General features: G+C 38.3%; 1 protein-coding gene across 2 annotated transcripts in view; it reads left to right on the plus strand.

Annotated features, from left to right (window-relative positions):
• The first annotated feature begins 758 nt into the window (after window positions 1-758).
• The window catches only part of rnf19a (ring finger protein 19A, RBR E3 ubiquitin protein ligase), a 65324-nt gene continuing 46620 nt past the window's right edge, over window positions 759-19462 (plus strand). The window contains exon 1 of one of the 2 annotated variants that reach the window (XM_052022721.1): window positions 759-867. The gene's annotated coding sequence lies outside the window, so the exon portion shown is untranslated. The remainder of the gene's footprint in view (window positions 868-19462) is intronic. The other variant, XM_052022722.1, reaches the window with a different exon arrangement.

Here is a 19462-nt window from a genome sequence, read left to right on the forward strand (position 1 = left end):
GAGTGGCCAATCCAATTTCCTGATGGGCATGATTTCTTTGGGAAATGATGGTAACCCAGGTAAAATTATGTTAACGTGATCTGTACAGGAAAAGCTAATTACTTCTGTGCTGTCTAAGGGAATGAAATATTAAACCTAAGACGCTGTCTATTCTCTTGGGTAGATGTAAAAGATACCATTGCACTCATATGTAGAAGATCCTTCTTTCCAGCATTTCTGTTTTTATTTCAATTTTCCAGTATCTTTATTTTCAGTCATCCCTAATATCCTGGCTAATATTCATCCCTCAATCAACATATCTAAACATTAGATTATCTGCTCCCATTACCGTTTGTGGGAGACGGGACGTTCACGTTGCTTCCAGTGTCAAAGTGCAAATGTTATGTAGTTGGGGACATTTTGAAAGGGACGTGAAAAGCACTATATGCACATAGTTTTCTTTCTCAAATGAGCCCAACGCCATTTAAAATAAATATTTGCAATGTCTATTACTCCTAAATTTGTTCCACCCGTTCACAGTTTTCGGTTTACACGCATGAGTAAACACAGACAAATACGTTGCCCAGGAAATCTTTACTGATCCGTGTGCGGTCAGCCTTAATGGATAACACAGCCCAGAGGCACAGCCCTCCTCATTCCAAGTAAGGGCGTTGTATGTTCTTAGAACGTTGTGCTGGCCAGCGTCACGTTCGGCCGGGCGCAGAAGGCGGTGACACGACGGACGCATGCGTCAGCAAGAAGGTGCGGGTTGGTTGGGTGGGTGGGACCAGTGAGGGTGAGGGAGTTGCGCGGAGGGGGTGGGGTGGAGGCAATTCGTGGAGATCGCGAATCGGCGGCGGAAACTGCGAATGTCGGAGGCGGCGGTTGGTGAGTGTGGGAGCCGGGCCGGCGGTGGCTGGGGAGGGGGAGAGCGACCGAGGAGGAGGAGGAGGAGGGGGGGTGGCCTGAAGTGGGCTCGGTGGCCTGTCTGGGTTTGACCCAGTCGCTTCCTCCCTCCCGGGGTAAACGTGTGCAGCTGGGTGCTCGGTGTCATGCGGATCACTGGTTGGGCTTTTGGGGGTGGGTGGGGGGAGAGAGAGAGAACACAACCACCTCCCTCCCTTTGCCCTTGCTGGGAGTGTAAACCCTCTCTTCTCCGGGCATTGCACTGGGGCTGCAGTCTTTTTCTCCCTCTGCTGCTTATTTTTGTGTCGCTCTTAACAATAGGTAAAATAAAAACAGATGTTGTAACGAATCAATCGTGGAATATTACTGGAAGCTTTCTCAAGACGGTCTTTGGGGGTCACTTTCCAAGCGTTTGCCTTACCCGAGGCATTGGTTATTTGTTGTTCTGCTTTTGGAAAATACTGAAAACAAAATTAGGACCTCCATAGGTCAAAGTTCACACAATGTTTGTTTTTAAACTTGCATTGATGTAGCCCACTTCATATGCATTTGGGGGGATTGCAAAGTGCTGCACAGGGATTGAATTGGGACACTGCAAAGTGCTACACATGAATGAAGTATTTTTGAAGTGGAGTCACGGTTGTAGGAAACATGGCAACCAATTTGTTAACAGCAGTTCTCGCAAACAATTTGATAATGATCTCGTAACCTATTTTAGTCTTGTTAAGTGAGGGATAGCTATTGGGTTGGTTGTCAGGGATGGCTTCTCTGTTCAAAATAATGTGGCATTTTTTATATGTACACTAGAGGACAAATAGGTCTTCAATTTAACATTTCACCCAAAAGACTGCACCTCCAAAAATGCAGCAGTCCTTCAGTACTGCACTGGAGTGTTAGCCTAGTTTTTGTGCTGGTGTCTCTGGAGTGGGAATTGCATCTGGAAACTCTGACTCAGGCAAGAGTACTACCACCTGAGTCACAGCTGCCACTAATGTTTTTTCTCTTTGATAAATTATTGCTGTTAGAAAATGGTAGATCTCCCTTTAAATCATTTAATTTAGTTAAGGAGCATGAATTTATTTTATAAATAATATTTAGAATATAAGGGAACTGTGATCCTGAAGCCCATGGTTTAGAGAGGGAAAAGAACACCGGTCTTGTTGTAAATTTAAGTTGGGATTATTTTTCTAGTGCTGCTGTTTGCATTAGCGTGAGTTTTAATTTAAGCAAATTGTGTATGTTTATTATTCACAAAAAACTAATGATTATGTATGGTGAGGGTTATAGTTAAATTGAATTGGTCAAAAAGGTGGAATAATTTGAATCTAATCAAATATGAAAATCCAAATTGTCCTTGCATGTCTTTTCATGTAATGTAAAGCGGTGTGTAACTGGGTACATTTTAAACACCATGTACGTGATTATGGTGTTGGGTTACATTACATATGAAGATGTAAAAGGCAGAGGACTGCAAGGGTACTCCAACATCTTAAAACTGCTGATGTGATTTTTCTGATAGTTGAGGGGAAACTAACAAGATGGGTAACACCTATTTTTGGTTTAAAATTGATATGAAGAAGTAGTTAAACTACCTGGCTTGCTTCCATACCACTTCTAAGAATTCTCGCATGCAAATTTTAACAGTCATGCATATTTGTGTGTTGTATACTGTATGCCCTTTTTGACAATGTGTCCAAAAGGATATGGCAATGACGCTTGAGTTAAGAGGTTACAGACCTGAGGATTTGGCAGTGACCTGTGAAGTATTATACATTTTTTTAGGGTTTGGATATTGATAGGATCTATTGTATTCACTGAGGAGTTGTGAATAACTAATCCAGATGTCTGGAATGGACATCTCAAACTTCTGTCATACTGCTTCAAGCATTTTTTTAAAAAAAGCTGCTTGGGTTTTGTGCAAAGTGTAGACTTATCAAATAATTTTTAAAAAAGAAACTAAGTAATGTTTTCCAGGTAGAGTTTTTTTCCTTTTCCTTTACTCAGTCTTGGTTGGGTATCTATTAGTTGGGCATAAAAATGACACACCAATAGTGTCCTTTGGTTAATGCAAAATATTTTCTAAAAGAAAGTATTATCTCTGTAGCCAATATCTGCTCTTGCAGCCAGGTGTAATGTTAGCAGGCATTTTCAATACATTTTTTTGTGCAGACATCATTTTCAGTACTTGGCCATTTTCAAAACATGTTTGTGGTCTTAAGATACTTGAGGAAAAAGTTGCCAGCATTGTATGAGTTTTGGAAGAATACCACTTCAATGAGTACTTTTGGCATTGGGCTGGAATTAACCCTTATCTCCTGGTATGTCTACTTGGACATCAGACCTTCTCTTGTTTTGTAATGGCAATGGTGTAGCTAAGATTGGCCTTAACATGTGATATGACTGAGGGGAAAATTAAGACCACCTTTCTCTGAAGCTATAAGCTGCTAATTCAAGAGTGGAATAAAGTGAGAACTATGGAAGGGAACAAAAGTGGAATGAAGTAAACAAAGTAAAAAGATATTTCACAACGGGTTATAGCAAAATACTGGTCCTGGAGATATTTGCTCTGGAAATAACCAAGTGGGGAATAAATCAGATGATAAAAAGGAAAATAACATAAATTTGGTGTTAAATTTTCAGATGTGATTTTTTTAAATATTAGTTTGGGTGCTGGAATCATGGTGGGCAGGGAAATACATGAGTGCTGTATCCTGAAACTGTTCCAATAGTTTTACTCTGCTAACAAATTAGCATCTAAATTTGCAGACATTATAGTTATGAAGAAGGGGAGATTGGAGTGAGAGCGAAAGGCTTCAAATGTATGGCCTTGTGTGCTGTGGTCCATACACTGCAGTGTTGTTTGTTGCCTTGTACATTTGGCAGGTGATAGTTCATAGCATTACAGTAGTACCATTGATGGTACAAATATTTCCGTACCTCTGTAACGTCTGTAAAACTTTACACCCGTCTGCCAAAAGCCTTTACCAACAGTTGCAGAGACATCCAGCTGTGCAACTATCCCTTGATTCAATCTTTTCTAAAGAAATTGAAACCAGGTAACTAGTTCTTATTGTACGGATGTGATTTTGTTCACTTCCTTTCCATTTGACAAACTGCTTTGAATAACAGAGATGTTTCGTCATCTTTTGCATGATGGTGGTCGGTAGGAGGGAAGTTAACAAAAGCAGTTGTATTGTCCTCTTTGGAAGTGAAAATGGAATATTAAGAGTAGAAGGATATGAATCACTTTGAAATTATCAGGTATTGCATAACACTGTACAAATTTTCAGCAATAGGATGAGCAATTAGATACTTCGCAATTTTGTCTGGGAGGCAAAGTCATAGCTGGTTGTGAAATTTAAAATGCATGGGTAGCATAGAACAGAATAGGAAATGCAATATCCTTTTTATTCAATTAGTTTGAATTAGATATTCAGCTTTTTATAAATGTGAATATTATTTTAATATTGCTTAACTTAAATGATTTGTGCAAGAAAGTTATTTGAATAAACTAAAGTTTGCTTAAAGGCCAAAACCTCCAACTAGTATGTGTGTTTGATGTTTATGAAGTGCTTTAAGGTGGTAGCACCATTTTTGGAGAGAGTGCTAGTAATTTCTGAACTAATCTTTGTGTAAAATCGTGCTCATGATTTATTACTTGCTTTAATGAATGTTAAACTTTAGGTTGTGTTTTTATTTCTGAACTGAGAGGAAGCACAAGTAAAGGGGTGGAAGGAACATGGTTTGTAATCTTTGTGCTCATTTTCACTCCTGCGCTGTTTTTCCAAAAAACACACCTCCAGCAACGCAGGTTTGGTAGTCAAAATCTGTTTGCGTATGTAGTCAATCTTTCAACCTTTATTTTTGAGGTTACATAGCCACTGTTTCCTTATTCCTTGAAACTTTCATTCTTTCAAGTACATTGAGAATTCTTCTGTGATTTTGTAGAACTGTTTGTATAACCTCCATAAATATATAACTTCCAATGTCTCAGAAAACTGGGCAGGTTGGAAATCTTAGTTCAGTTTTTTGGGTTAACTGCATTTTTTTTTAACTGCCTATTACGTGAAGTTGCACATGGCGAAACACTAACTGCTCATTCAAATGATATGGCTTATGTTGGAAATCAGTGACACATTTGTGTATGAATCTGCTGCTTTTTGCTGTTAGTCTTTCCTGCAGTTTAACTAACGTGATGCTGTTAGCCACAACTTCCAGTGAAGTCTAAATAATTGTGAAGCCAGTGAGTGTCACATTGTACGTGGATGCTATAGGCCAGACATTTTTCACAAGCACTATGTGCTATAACACTTTAAACTTATTTTGTAAAATTACCAGAAAAGCTGCAAGTAATTATTCACAACTTTAACCATTGTTAGCTGGAGATTAGACAACATTGTTAGCCAAAAAAATTGTATGCTATCTGATGCAAAAATGTATGCTGGACAGTTGTCTAACATCAGTTTTTTTGTAACAGAATTGCTATTAATACTCAGCAGTTAACTTTTTTTTTACATATTTTGTTTTACTGAGAGGCTTCATTGTGGGGGGAAAAGTGAAAGCCTGTTGTTCCTTTGGCCTTGCATTAATTTTTGGTAAATTGAAATTGATAATGAACAGTTGCATCATCACACTTAGAGTTTAATGGAAAATTGCCCATGATAGTCGCCACAAATGTAATTAATCCTAAAACACATGGTTGTGGAAGCTGCAGAGTACATGAAGTTACCAGTAAATGGAAATTATTGAATGAAATTGCAAGTTGGCAATGGGTTGTTGCTACCCATGCGTAGGAGGGTCTAAAGAAATTGTTCACAAGATCACAAGATAAGGGAGCAGAAGCAGGCCATTCGGCCCATCGAGTCTGCTCCAAGGAAAAGGGAAAAAGAAATGGGGTGGGAAAAAAAGAGAGAGAAAAAAAAAAACTATTCTAATCCCATTTGCCAGCCTTATCCCCATATCCCTTGATACCCTGACTATTTAGATATCTGTCTATCTCCTCCTTGAACACCCCCACTGATCTGGCCTCCACTGCTGTGCGTGGCAAGGAGTTCCACAATTTCACCACCCTCTGGGTAAAGAAACTTCTCCTCATCTCTGTCTTGAAACTGTACCCTCTAATTCTAAGATTGTGCCCTCTGGTCCTGGACACGCCCACCAAGGGAAACAGCCTAGCCACATCTACTCTATCCTTACCTGTCAACATTTTAAATGTCGCTACGAGGTCCCCTCTCATCCTTCTGTACTCCAGCGAGTACAGTCCAAGAGCCGACAAACGCTCATCGTACTTAAGCCCTTTCATTCCTGGAATCATTCTCGTAAATCTCCTCTGAACCCTCTCCAACGTCAGCACATCCTTCCTAAGATGCGGGGCCCAAAACTGCGCACAGTATTCCAAATGAGGCCTCACTAGCGCCCCGTAGAGCCTCATCAACACTTCCTTACTTTTATACACTATACCTCTCGAGATGAATGCCAACATAGCATTCGCTTTCTTAACCACCGATCCAACCTGGTGGTTAACTTTTAAGGTATCTTGTATAAGTACCCCCAAGTCCCTTTGTACTACCGCACTATCAATCTTCTCTCCTTCTAGATAATAATCTACCCGCTTATTTCTACTTCCAAAGTGTACAACTGCACATTTCTCAACATTGAATCTCATCTGCCATTTTCTTGCCCATTCTCCTAAACTGTCTAGGTCCCTCTGCATTCTTTCTATTTCCTCTATGCTCCCTACTCCTCCACTTATCTTGGTGTCATCCGCAAACTTAGCCACACAACCATTTATTCCATCATCCAAATCATTGATGTACAAGGTAAAAAGGAGAGGCCCCAACACCGACCCTTGCGGCACACCACTAGTAACCGGTAACCAACCAGAACGAGATCCTTTTATTTCCACCCTTTGCTTCCTGCCAACCAGCCAATTCTCCACCCATTTTGCTACCCTGCCCATAATTCCATGACCTCTCATCTTATTAATCAGTCTCTTGTGAGGCACCTTATCAAAGGCCTTTTGAAAGTCTAAATACACAACATCTACCGCCTCTCCCTTATCCACCCTACCTGTGATTTCTTCAAAAAACTCCAATAGGTTGGTCAGACAGGACCTCCCCTTCACAAAACCATGTTGACTAGGTCCTATCTTGCCTTGCGCCTCTAGGTATTCGGTAACCTCCTCCTTGAGGATAGACTCCAATAATTTTCCCACCACTGACGTCGGTCTTCACCGTGGAGGACATAAGCAATGTGCCCATTAGTCAGGAGTCTCACGAATTGGAGCTGAGTTCAATTGAGATTAATAGGGAGAAGGTGCTTGGAAAACTAAAGGGGCTTAAGGCTGATAAGTCTCCCGGACCGGATGAGGTGCATCCCCGGGTTCTGAAGGAGGTGGCTGTGGAGATAGCGGAGGCGTTGGCGATTATTTTTCAGGAATCGATAGATTCTGGCATGGTTCCGGAGGACTGGAGGGTAGCGAATGTAGTTCCGTTATATAAGAAAGGTGGGAGGCAGCACAAAGGCAATTACAGACCTATTAGTCTGACGTCAGTGGTGGGAAAATTATTGGAGTCTATCCTCAAGGAGGAGGTTACCGAATACCTAGAGGCGCAAGGCAAGATAGGACCTAGTCAACATGGTTTTGTGAAGGGGAGGTCCTGATCCACACTTTTGTTGGAGACCGGAAGAAGTGTCCTACCCAAAGCATTAACTTTTTCTCTCTTGGATGTTAAGTGATTTGAGTGTTTCTGGTCTGGAGTCTTTGTTTACCTAAATGACTTAGTAATGACTAGAGGAATAGATAGAAGGACATTTAGCTTGGAGAACTAAACTTGCAAGTTACTTCAAACTTGGACTAAAAAATACAAATCAGTGTAATGATTTCCATTATCCCATCTAAATCTCCTTTGAAAGTAACATTGAAAGGATGGGAGAAGTGGATTCCAGGTCATGATTAATTGCTATGTGAAAATGTTTTTCCTTGTGTTACCCTTCATTTATTAGTCATCCTTAACCTTGCCTCTGGTTCTCAATTGTTCCACCTCTGGAAATAATTCCTCTTTATTCACTCTATCTAGACCATTGATTTAAAGGAATTGTTCAAAATCTTTTTTTCCTGCTTTCAAGAGATTAATCCCAGCTTCTCCAGTCGCTGATATAATTTAGCTAATTTTTTTTTATGCATCTTCTCCAGAATCTTCACATCTGATAACATGACATTGTCCTCTAGTTGGGAGCATACTAGTTTGTTGTAGCGATTCAGCACAATATCCTTGCTGTAATGCCTTTAAAGCCTAGGATCCCATATGTTGTTTAAAAAAAAGTTCGAAACCTGTTGTGCTAACTTCAAAGATTTATGGATATATATTTCCAGGTCCCTGTTGCTGTACTCCCTTCAGAATTGTACACTTCGTAGTTCTTTGTCCTTCCTACCAAAATGTGTTACTTTGCACTTATGTGTGATGAAATCTACATTGCAAGAAGTTAATTAACCTGTAAGTTGTTAAATTGTATGCTCTGGATGACTGGGAAATATTGCTAACAATTGATATCAAATATGTGTTCCTTTTCTGAAAAATATTTTGTAGTTTCCTCAAAGATGAGTGTTTCTAAGACAGTGTTGATAACTAAATTGAGTTGAGTTAGATCTACATATGAATTAACATCAAAGGTTGCAATCTTTTAATAAAATTATTTTTTAAAATATAAGCTAAACCAAAGTTTCTTTTAAACTGCCTTCATCTTGTGAAATGTATGGATTATAGTATTAGTGTAATGTGAATTTGATCTGTGCTAGACCTTTAGGATACATCAATAAATGTTCCTTGTATTGACATTGCTTGATATAATTTAAATTGTTCAACCATCTGGTATGTTTTATTCCCAGAATCTTACTCCCATTAGCAATCCATGACCATTTAAGTTTAAAAACAGCTGCAGAGCAGTTTGGTAGTCCTGGCTTTCTGCTCTTGCATACACTGCCAAAGATTATTATGGCTGAAGCTTGGGTATGTGAAACACATTCATTTTTTTCTGTTAGGAATGTGGGCAAAGAGCTTCCCCACAAGGACTAGGGGTCACCCTGGACTATTTCCCTTTATGTTGCATGTGTCAACATTGTAAATTCTCAGAGCAACAAACAAAAAAGCACACTCAAAAGAAGAACTGATTTGTCTGGTCTTACTCAGTTCTGAATGTTTTATTGCTTTGAAAATATTTTTACCTTCTGATGTATGCTCTCCATATAAGGAATCCTATAGTTGTGAACTTAAGCTTTGCTTACCTTTTGCAGTTGGACCAGTCTTTGATCTGTGCATTTCCCAAATATTTTTATTTTGGAATTCTTGTATTTGAGTTTTTCTGCAGTTATTTTCTGAGTATAGAAACAGCATTAAGCTTAATAGCTGTCGACCAGTTTGATTGATAAATTTTTTTCACTCCCCTTATGTACAAGTGACTCTTCCATTACGGCCGTTTGGGTTACATAAATTTGCTTTTACAGAATTGACAAATCGGTATGCAAAAATTTGAGATGTGGAGTAAAATTCATCTCACTGAATTTGTGGGAGATGAGAGTAAATAAGGATTTTTTTTCAACTCGTGTTTCTTGACGCACGTTCAGATGACGCGGCTTTGCGTTACAGAAAATCAAGATGCAGGCTGTCTTCTATGGACGCAATCCCACTAACACGGGTCACTTGTGCTACATTAGAGATATTAGCTAAATTAGGGTGGGAAACACAATGGGCACAAGAACACATTGACAATGCACGTGAATATCTGGGTCATAACCTGTCTGAAATGGCATTAATGCTTGGCCTTATTTAAAGCAGTTTGCAGGCCTTTGATTTCACAATTGCTGGATTTCTTGTATGGAATGTATGCCATTTTATCGACGAAGGTAGGAAAATTAGCATTCGCGCAGGGTGTAAAATGTGTTGAGCATTTTTAAATCTGGAATGTAATCAATAAATAGTTCTAAGTAGGCTTGTTTATCAATAATTTAGCTAAATGGTGAATCTGCAAAGTAACAAAAGTTGCTGTTCATGTAAAAGTCATCTTATCCATAGTTGAGAACTTTATGGATATGACAAAATATGAGATTTAAGTCTTCGGCCTATCTTCTCGCATAGCTGTTTCGACTCCTACAATATGCCTCCATGCTTTCATTTAATCTTGATGTCAAAAGTTTTAATATTTCACTAAATTTGAGGAAAGAATGGAGGTTGGTTTGGGCAGTTATATAACTGCAATACAATTAACTGATTCAGATGATGTCATGCACCACAAGAGCAAAGCCCATCTGAATCCTGTGGTTTAAGATGATTCAAGCCAGCTGTTAAATAATGGATGACTGCTTGTATTGTAAGAAATACAGCAAGGCATATGTTGGTCTGATTTTTTTTTTGAGATGCAAGTCTTGCTGTTGCATTTTCCATGTAAACATAGAACCCCATTATTGCTGTTCAACCGCAATTTATTTACATTTTGAGTCACTACCTTTTTCACTTTGTTTTCCCAGATTTCAGTTGTCTTGAATTGGTTGCCCTTCACTGGAGAGGTACTGAAGGTTTTGATAGACGTTAATGCAACCAGTTCTTTTTAATCTAACCATGTACAGTCGGAGGAAAGAGCATGTGTATTTTTTGGCCTAACAGTGTTTTAGATTGGCGTTGAGGCATATCTGTCCAAGGTCTTTGCTTTCAGTGAACAATTTTTTGGAGAGAAGAGACTTCAGGTATTTAACGTGCAAGATCAAAATAAGTCCTTTTAAGATTGTAAGATTCATTGTGTCATATTGATTCATTATCATTATGTAGCTTTTATTTTGCTTGTTTACAAATATGGTACTGAGTTGTTTACTTTTTGCATAATTTACAGATCAATTAAGGCTTGAAATCTAAATTGTTTAAACTTTTTGTGAACCTTGCGTGTGTTGGTCATGATCCACCTTAAATCTATATTCAAGCTCATTTAATGCTGATGAACATTGATCCAAGAAGTAGTACTTCCAAGTTGATGATTGATTACTAACTGAAATTTTGGGGTGGTAGTATAATAAATCTTGGGGACAGATTTACAAAGTGGAACACAGCCTAATTTATGGGACTGAAGTCTGACACAATTTCAGAAATCCATCCAGTTCCATATTAGTTTCAGTGCTCCAGAGGTTCACTATAAGTAGCTTAAAATTAGTCTGTGATTGGATTGCTTTCCCAAACATCAACAACTAAGATCCTCCCTTGTCATTCTATGTTGGTCAATCCATTTAAGGGCTGAATATCAGTTACATTTTGGCTTTAAACATTTTTAAAACTTGCTTTAATTTGGAGCCAGGGGAAGCAAATGACACCCTCAACCATGCAATAGCCAGCTGTCAGTCACTGCCTACCTCCATGCCCTCCTGTTAACAATATTGAGAAAATATCAATAATAAGCATGTCTTTGCTGCTTTTAAATTGAGCAAGTTGTATGTCTGGCAGTGATTTCAATCTTCCAAGTGAAAATGAATGAATTACCTTCCTTAGAAATGTGGAATATCAGTTGCTTGGGAATTGAATCAAAGGGAACATCAGAAGTATATTTGAGTTCGTGGGACATGGTGGTTTCTGCATGCTGGGAGTGCCTGTTGTCTTGCTGAACCGGTTTGGAAGAGATTTCTGCAATTTGGGTGATTTGATTCTGCAAGTGTGAGTCACATCTTATACCTTAGAAAGGAAGCATTGTTTATAAATGAACCTTGAAATTGACTGAGAGTAGGTGTTGCCCTCGCTTCTGTATTTTGGAATCATTTCCAAATAGTGGTCACTCACTTATGTTGAGAATTTTATTTATATTGTTGACATGCTTTTAGTAGGTTGAACTGCTATCCCCTTGTTCTGCTTTTGTCAGTTACTCTAATTTCTTGGATTTAGTTATTGCATACCTTTTGTAATGCTTTTCCACAAGGTCACCTCTTGGATATCAACTTTCCAGGCTAAGGCTGTTCAGCGCATTATTATAATGCTTAAAATATCTTGCTTTGGTGATGAAAATTGGATCTGTGTTTGAGGTGAGGATTAACTATTTGTGGCCTGTCCTTCTGGTCATAATTTCCTCTGACCTGCTTTCTTAGATGGCCATATAATTCAACTTTGTGAATTGCTGCTCTGAATTTGTTGAATGTGTGTGTTCAGACCATCCAAACTCGTGTCTTTGAACCTTATCAATAGCTATTTCACATTTGATGCTGTTGAGCCAATCACTGCAGGATTACATTAGAGATTGATACTGTTTTCAGTAATTTCCATGTAATTGCACTTTTATCTTGGTCATTGGGTAGCAGCTAGATGTGGAAACCCTGAGCATTTCATTCATCTTTCCTATACCAGGGACAGTATAGTTACCCAACCATTATATTGTTTGAGAATAGGGTGGGTACAAAACTTTGGGCTTTTAAATATGTAAAATTCAGAAACTGAATAGTTAAACTTCCAATGTGATGCATGGCATTTTAATTTAGTACATAGTATATTAACACATTACATTAATGACACCACTTAAATCTTATTCATGATATGGAACTATGTATCTGGATTATTGGACATTGCCTTGTTTCTAAGTAAATCAGCATTTAAAGCTGTTCTTAAATGTTTAAATACCGTTAAAGTGATGACATTTCTCAGCATGCTATGTAATATGCTTATTTGAAGCCTATTACACTGTTTCTTACCACCTATTACACTATTTGTAATTTAGATTAATATTGTGACTTGCTATTTTGGGATTGAGAAGTATGTTTGCTGATAATTTTATTTTATCCTGTTTTCCTGTTCCCTATAATTGCTGTGCTACACAGGTTTAAATTATTGTGTTAGCACTGACTGCAGTTTTAAATTTCCACCAGATTTACAGATCCATTTGTGTAGGAAGCACATGTAGCTTTTGACCATCTTCATAGACTGCCAGCAAATAATAGGAACCAAGTGTTAAAAATGATCCTTGGGAGAATGTTTTAAATGGTCAAACATGCAAGGAAGTTGCTCTGTGTTGTTGTAAATATTGAGGTGTGTGTGTGTGTATATATATGTGTGTATATATATCTGAAAATTCAAAATTTAAACTACATTTCTATCTTGCTCTGCCTTGTTGGATATAAGTATAACTAAGAAATCACAAGGTGTAAGAATGAAGCAAGTAAATTTTACTTTTAATAACGATGAACGATTCTTGTACATTTTGAATTCATCATGGATATGAACATTTAAACAAAAAGTGATTCTAGTTGGAATAAATCTTCCCATTGGTATAGTAGTGTTGAGACAAGATGCAGTATAATATTTATTTGCATATATAATACTGCATTTAAAGAAAACAATTCTATTTTTATGATTAGAATAACAAATCAGAAATGAGCTAAATGCACAATTTCTTTTATTAATCTGCAAGTGATTATGCTATAAGAATGGAATAGATTGAAGGTTAGTACCTTCACTTTGCTGAAATAGATTGACAGGAGTGCTGTAGTTTGCCTCGTTGTCCCTGGGTGTTTTGATTTTGAAGTTTGTGGTAGTTGGTGATGAGTTGTTTATAAGTACGGAAAAGTGCAGGGTTAATGCTCCTAACTGTAAATTTTGATTCCTGTTGAAAGAGAGGATGTGATTGGTTTGAATCTGATTCTGAGTGTAGTTTATTCACCTAGTGGTGTTTACTATGAGTGATAGGTTGATTTACTGGGAGATGCTTGATGTCTGTTGAAACGAATCCAAGTAGGAGGGAGTGGCAAAAACTAGCAGAGTTTCGTTTTCAAAATGGATTATTTGGCATGGTAATGGATTATTTAAGATGGATGCCCTGATTTGGATTTTTTGTGTTATATGGAAAGGATCCCTAATAGATCATCCCTAATAGATTTTCAATCCTACACATCCTCTGGTCAATGCTCCTTCTGTTTTGAGGTGGGCAAGTGAGTCAGACGCACCTCAAAATGATGACTGTGTTGTGAAGAGTAGATGTGGCTGAGGCAAAATTTTTCTTGGTGGTTTTGATTGGTTGCCCTTTGTGAAACTCAAAGTCAGAGGCTGCAAGTAGAATTGCAGCATGGAGTGGTTAAGTGTCCATTTGTACAAGTGATCCAAGTGAAACAAATACAAACCTTGTGGGTTAGCAGCAATAGTTTTCACTGAGGAACAGATCTGCTGCTTTGTATCATGATTTAGTAAGTTGTGGCCCAAAGAAGAGAAAATGGTTTAACAATCCATAAAATTTATACCACCAAGAGAATTTAATAGTTGAGTCAGAGTATAAACCAAATCCCTTAATTAACTGTCATTTGAGTTCACCATTGTTATCTTATATTTGACTAATAATTTGACTGTTTTATGAAAGTTCAAGAGAAAGCAACAAATACCACAGGTGGTGCATTCTCCAAAAATGCCCCTGTTGATTTTTATAGATTAGAGAGGATTATGGAAGCCATGATAGTTGGGGCAGTTTTGAACATCATTCAGCAGACTTGTGCTAGAATTGTGCAGTGATGCATGCCCTGTTAAGGCACAGTCCTGTTCAGCAGTGTTTGTATGCATGAACACACCCCTTTTTTGATGAGATGGGAGAAACTGGTGCAATTTTTTTAACCTCAGGAAACAACTGCTTTGAAACTGGAGAAAAAATATGAAGGAACATAATTATTCTTGGCTATTTTTCTCTTGCTGCAGCTTTCACCCACAATAGTATTAGTTAATAACTTGCTACTGACTTTGAAGTTGCTTTACACAGTTTTTTGGCAGGGAATGCTCACTGGCTAACTGTTAAATTAATTGGAAGACTTCAAAGCATTATTTTGTTTTTATTGGATGTGAACATTATTTCCATCTGCCCAAATATAGTTACAACAAAGATGTCTTAGCCGCTTTTAAATTGACTTGTGTTGGCTCTGTGTTTGCATTGTCAGCAGTTGTGAACATCAGATTTGCTTGCCTCAGATAACTTAATGTGACGGTAAATCTTAGCATACTTGCCTCGCTTTTCAGTGATTTCTGCTTGTTACAGTTACTAATCTGTAGAACTGTTTCAGGAGAAAATGTATTAATTGTGCTGTACAATTGTCAGTCAACTTTTTCTATTGAGTGATTAGTTGATTTTTGTTTAAAAATCCAGATGTAATAATTTTACTGTGGTTGATGTGAACATAAATGTGACAATGAACTCTTATAGCATTGACCAAAAGTACAAAAATTTGAGCATAAATAATTGGTTGATGAAATGGTAAAGGTCAGACAGGACCTTATGTTGGAGAGAAAATTTGCCCTTTGGTGCGTGCAACTTATTGATCAAAACTGTACTGACTGATTGCCTTTCAAAGATAATTAACTTTTTAACTAAGGTAGTGAGTGCATCTGACACCCTCCTAAGGCCAAGGGAAAATATGTATTGCTAACTGCAATTATTTGTATAGATACTGGAATTTTGATTTTTCTATTCTTTTTCTCCTTCCCATTCTTTACTTGGATACATGTTGATGGTGGCTACCATCCAGTTTCTCGTCCAAGTGGTCTTCTTGTGAGCCTAGTTTGTGGGTATTTGACAATGCAGCTTAACTTTTCAGGCAGTCTCACAGAATATTGACTTGGGAGTGAATATCCTGTTTGAAAGCTTTGGATTGCATATAATGACTGATAGTTAGATGTAACAAAGCATCCCATATCACTTCATGAGCATTTTCAAGTAAAATATAACTTGGAGCAAGTTGGAAATAGCAGGGCATATGACCAGAAAAATGGTAAAATTAATAGTTTTAGCCAGCGATTTTTGAGGAAAGAGATAGCAGGGTAAACTTCCTCTTGTTACTGATCATTAACTAATGCATGAATGTGGTTTTCTTTTGGCTTGATATTGTACATTTTTATAGTGAGCAAGGCTGGAAGGGTTGTGCTGTGGGACTTGGTGTTTGCAGTGATGGGGATAGAGGTGTAGGTTGATGTAGTGCATTTTTGTGGTTGTTACAGGATGAGTTTGCTTACTAATTGCTTATTGGATCATGGGATTATCTATTCTGTAAATGCAGTCTGATAAATGAGCTGTAAATTCCAGAATGTGAAAGTTTTAGTTTCCCATTCCTGTATTGATAGCTTTGAGCCAACTGGATGTATTGCATAGACTGCAGCTACCCTTTCATTACTTTGATATTTTTAAGATGATCTGTTGAAGTTATTGCCTAATATCCAAGTATAAAAGTATTTAATTGCATTGAGAACCAATTACTTTTTTATCTTGATTTCATTTCTGGCATTTGTTCTAGAGTATCTTGAGTCTGATGTTTACAGTGCTCATGTTGTGCCCTTCAGTGGCTAATCATATTTAATCATTGTCACATGCTATCAGAACCTCACCTGAACAAAGCAAGAAGCTTTTAATATTGACTAGAAATATATTGAAATCCCCAGAAAGGAATACTCACAAAGTAAATTAAACAAGTTATTATAATTAGCTGGATCAATTATAGTACAAAAGCTGCAGAACCACAGTGCCTTTGCAAGCCTAATCTTCATTTAACAACCTTCTGGAGAATCTTTTGCTGAGAAAACATCCTCTCAGCACCTGTACTCATTATAAGATGTAACCTGGAAAGAACCAATCCTACCAGCTCTCCCGGGTATATTTTTTCATAATTTATCTGTGGCCAATGCTGAGATGTAATTGACGTGATATTAAAAAGTAATAGTTGTAGCTCAGTTGGTAGCAGTTGGAGTCAAAAATTTGTGGATTTAAATCCCACTTCCTAGACTTGAACACAAAACCCAATCTTAGTCCCCAGTGCAATGCTAAGGGTATGCAGTACTGTGAGAGATCATTGTTGCTGTGATCTTTCATCTGGTCTCTTGGGTGGATGCAAGTTCTCATGGCACAATTTTGAAAAAGAGCGTGGGTATTATTTGTGGTGTCCTTAGCAATATTTGTTATTCTACATTAGATAAAACTACTTTTGGTAGTCATTATTGCATCGCTGTTTGTGGGAGCTTGACACTTGCAAATTGGTTACCATGTTTCCCCACATGATAACGCTGACACTTCAAAATTGTTTTATTGGATATGGTGTTTTGAAATAGTAAAAGTGTTACGTCATGTCATTATAAATCTTTATTTCTAAAGGCAGATGTTCTGGTATTATTTTTAGATCTTGAAGAATGCAAGGATAATTTCAGGCACTTGGAGGCTTGGATTACACTTATAATTTTGAAAAACTGGGATTTTGTTTTAAACTGATATGCATGGTATTATAATGTTATATATTTATCCTACTTTGATAGGACAGTTAATAGTTGATGTCACTCGGAGTGAAGGTTTCCAAATTGATAATTGCAGGAGTCCACAGGTTTATCAGGTCCTGGAATTTTATTGCAATATTAGTTGTGTCCTAGATGTCAATAAAGGAGGAAAAAATTCTGCAGTAGTACAGTTTTGGAGAGCTGAATGTACGGTAGCTTAAACCATGTCCTAGCCCTGATAGGGAAGTTGAGAGGAGTCCTGCAACTTGTCAGTTGCTTGACCCGTTTGATCTATTTTAGGAGTATGTGCTTCCAGCTGGTATGGTTTGTTTTTGCAAGTTTGTGGTCTCTCAATCCTTGCTGATTTTAAAAAAAAATCAAAACTGGTTGCAAAACAGTTGTATACATGCTTAACCGTGGATAACAACAATCTGACCTTCCATCAGCTTTTCTCATCCCTCAGTCAGAAGTCATCGACTCCTTATTGGGATATAATGCCATGAACCTTTCTGCCTTAATTTGCTTAATTGGGACTGCTTGTAAAAGAAGACATACGAATACAGAGACATGATGGTGGATGGTCCCGAAATGCTTTACACCAATAGGATTCTTGTGTTTAATCATTATTATGGTATTGTAAATGCAGCAGTTATTTTTTTTGGAAATGGTGATTGATCAGTGTATTGCAAGGAATTTTCTTTTTTGAAATAGTCTCATAAAATAATGCCATCAGTGTGAAAGAACAAATCGGACTTTGATTTAATGTCTCATCCAAAAGGCAGTGAAGGCAGCACCTCAGTGCAGTAAACCCCAGCATTGCATGGGAATTGGCCTAAAACTTTGTTTTCAAGTCTCTAGAGTGTGTATTTGGGTTTTGGTAGTCCAGTGCTTTTCTCTGCTATGTGGATGGGTGTCTTTCAGTATTGGATGACAGATGAGTAAACAGCCTTCCTGTCCTGTTTTATATTTTGTCCTTTATTCAGGGAGCAGCTTTTTGCAATTATAAACCTCCAGCTGCTAGCATTGATTTTTTTTTGGCTGAGTTGTCTTCTATATGGCATTAGAGGTCTGCTTGGGTATAAAAATTTAGAACTGACTCAATCATGTGCAATCCAAATCTAACCCAAGCCCAAAGAATTTAAAACCTGGTCCTGTCCCTCATATGCATAGTGGGATCCTGATGGGCACTAATTGAGTGGCTAGGCTCTACTTACAACCACTGGTGGCTTCTAATTGAGAAACACAAAGTATCCCTTCTACAATCCAACAATTAGTGTCCATATTTAAAGCAACTTCCCTAAAATTCTGAGGGTGTAGAGGGCATTTGGTTCATTGCATCAAGTCCCTTTTGTATTGATTCTGGCTCCCCACCTGTCACATTGCAGCAGGTGCATTCAATGCATGGGTTTGTCTCTTCAATGGGCACCTTGCACGGGGTCAGCCTCTCCAATGGGAGCATGGTCGATCTGGTGCATCTCATTGTTGCATGGTTCGCTGCCTGGGAACTGGGTGAGGGAGAAACCGCAACCCTGGGTTGGGGCCACAACAACTCAGTAGCTGCCAGTGAGCTTTTTGGTGGGTAATGTGCTTTAGGGCCTCTGTATGAGGGCTACTCCCCTTCCTTATCTGCTGTTTCATTTCTTCCTCCCAGTCTTGCTTCCCTTTGTTCACTTCCTTGCCAGACCACAGCACCCCTTCCCTGAATATGACCTGCACACAACTACCCAACAGTCTGAATACACTGTGATTCCACATTCAGATTCCAGTATGTCTGATGAATACACAATGAAATGTCGCTGTTAGAGCTAAGGCTCTGTAAGATTGATTTACACCCCCCCCCCCCCCCATCTCCGCCGACTTGCACATTGTTTTCAAAGTCAATCTGACTCAAACCCAGCACGATGTCCTGTCAGGCTTCTGTTGGGTATTCAGGCTCAACCGGGTATTCAGATAAGATGTATCTTTATTAATCACATGTACATGGAAACACACAGTGAAATACATCTTTTGTGTAGAGTGTTCTGGGGGCAGCCTGCAAGTGTCACCATGCTTCCGGTGTCAACATAGCATGGCCACAACTTCCTAACCCGTTATGTCTTTGGGATGTGGGAGGATAATTGTAAGAGCTCTGTGTGGGGCTATGTTTGTTTTAAAAGAACAGAATAAAATAAGTTGGTTCGGCTTTGCATCAGGAAGATGCTGAATGCAGCTCAGCACCTTCCTTCAAAGAAGGAGAGCAAAATAAATTTGCTCAGGGTTGCACTGTGTAATCCTCTAAATAGGTCAACTCTCTACCCTCAACAGCAGGTCAAGATCAATACAGGAAGTTA

Source organism: Pristis pectinata, chromosome 9 (assembly GCF_009764475.1).
Source record: "Pristis pectinata isolate sPriPec2 chromosome 9, sPriPec2.1.pri, whole genome shotgun sequence".
NCBI lineage: Eukaryota > Metazoa > Chordata > Chondrichthyes > Rhinopristiformes > Pristidae > Pristis > Pristis pectinata.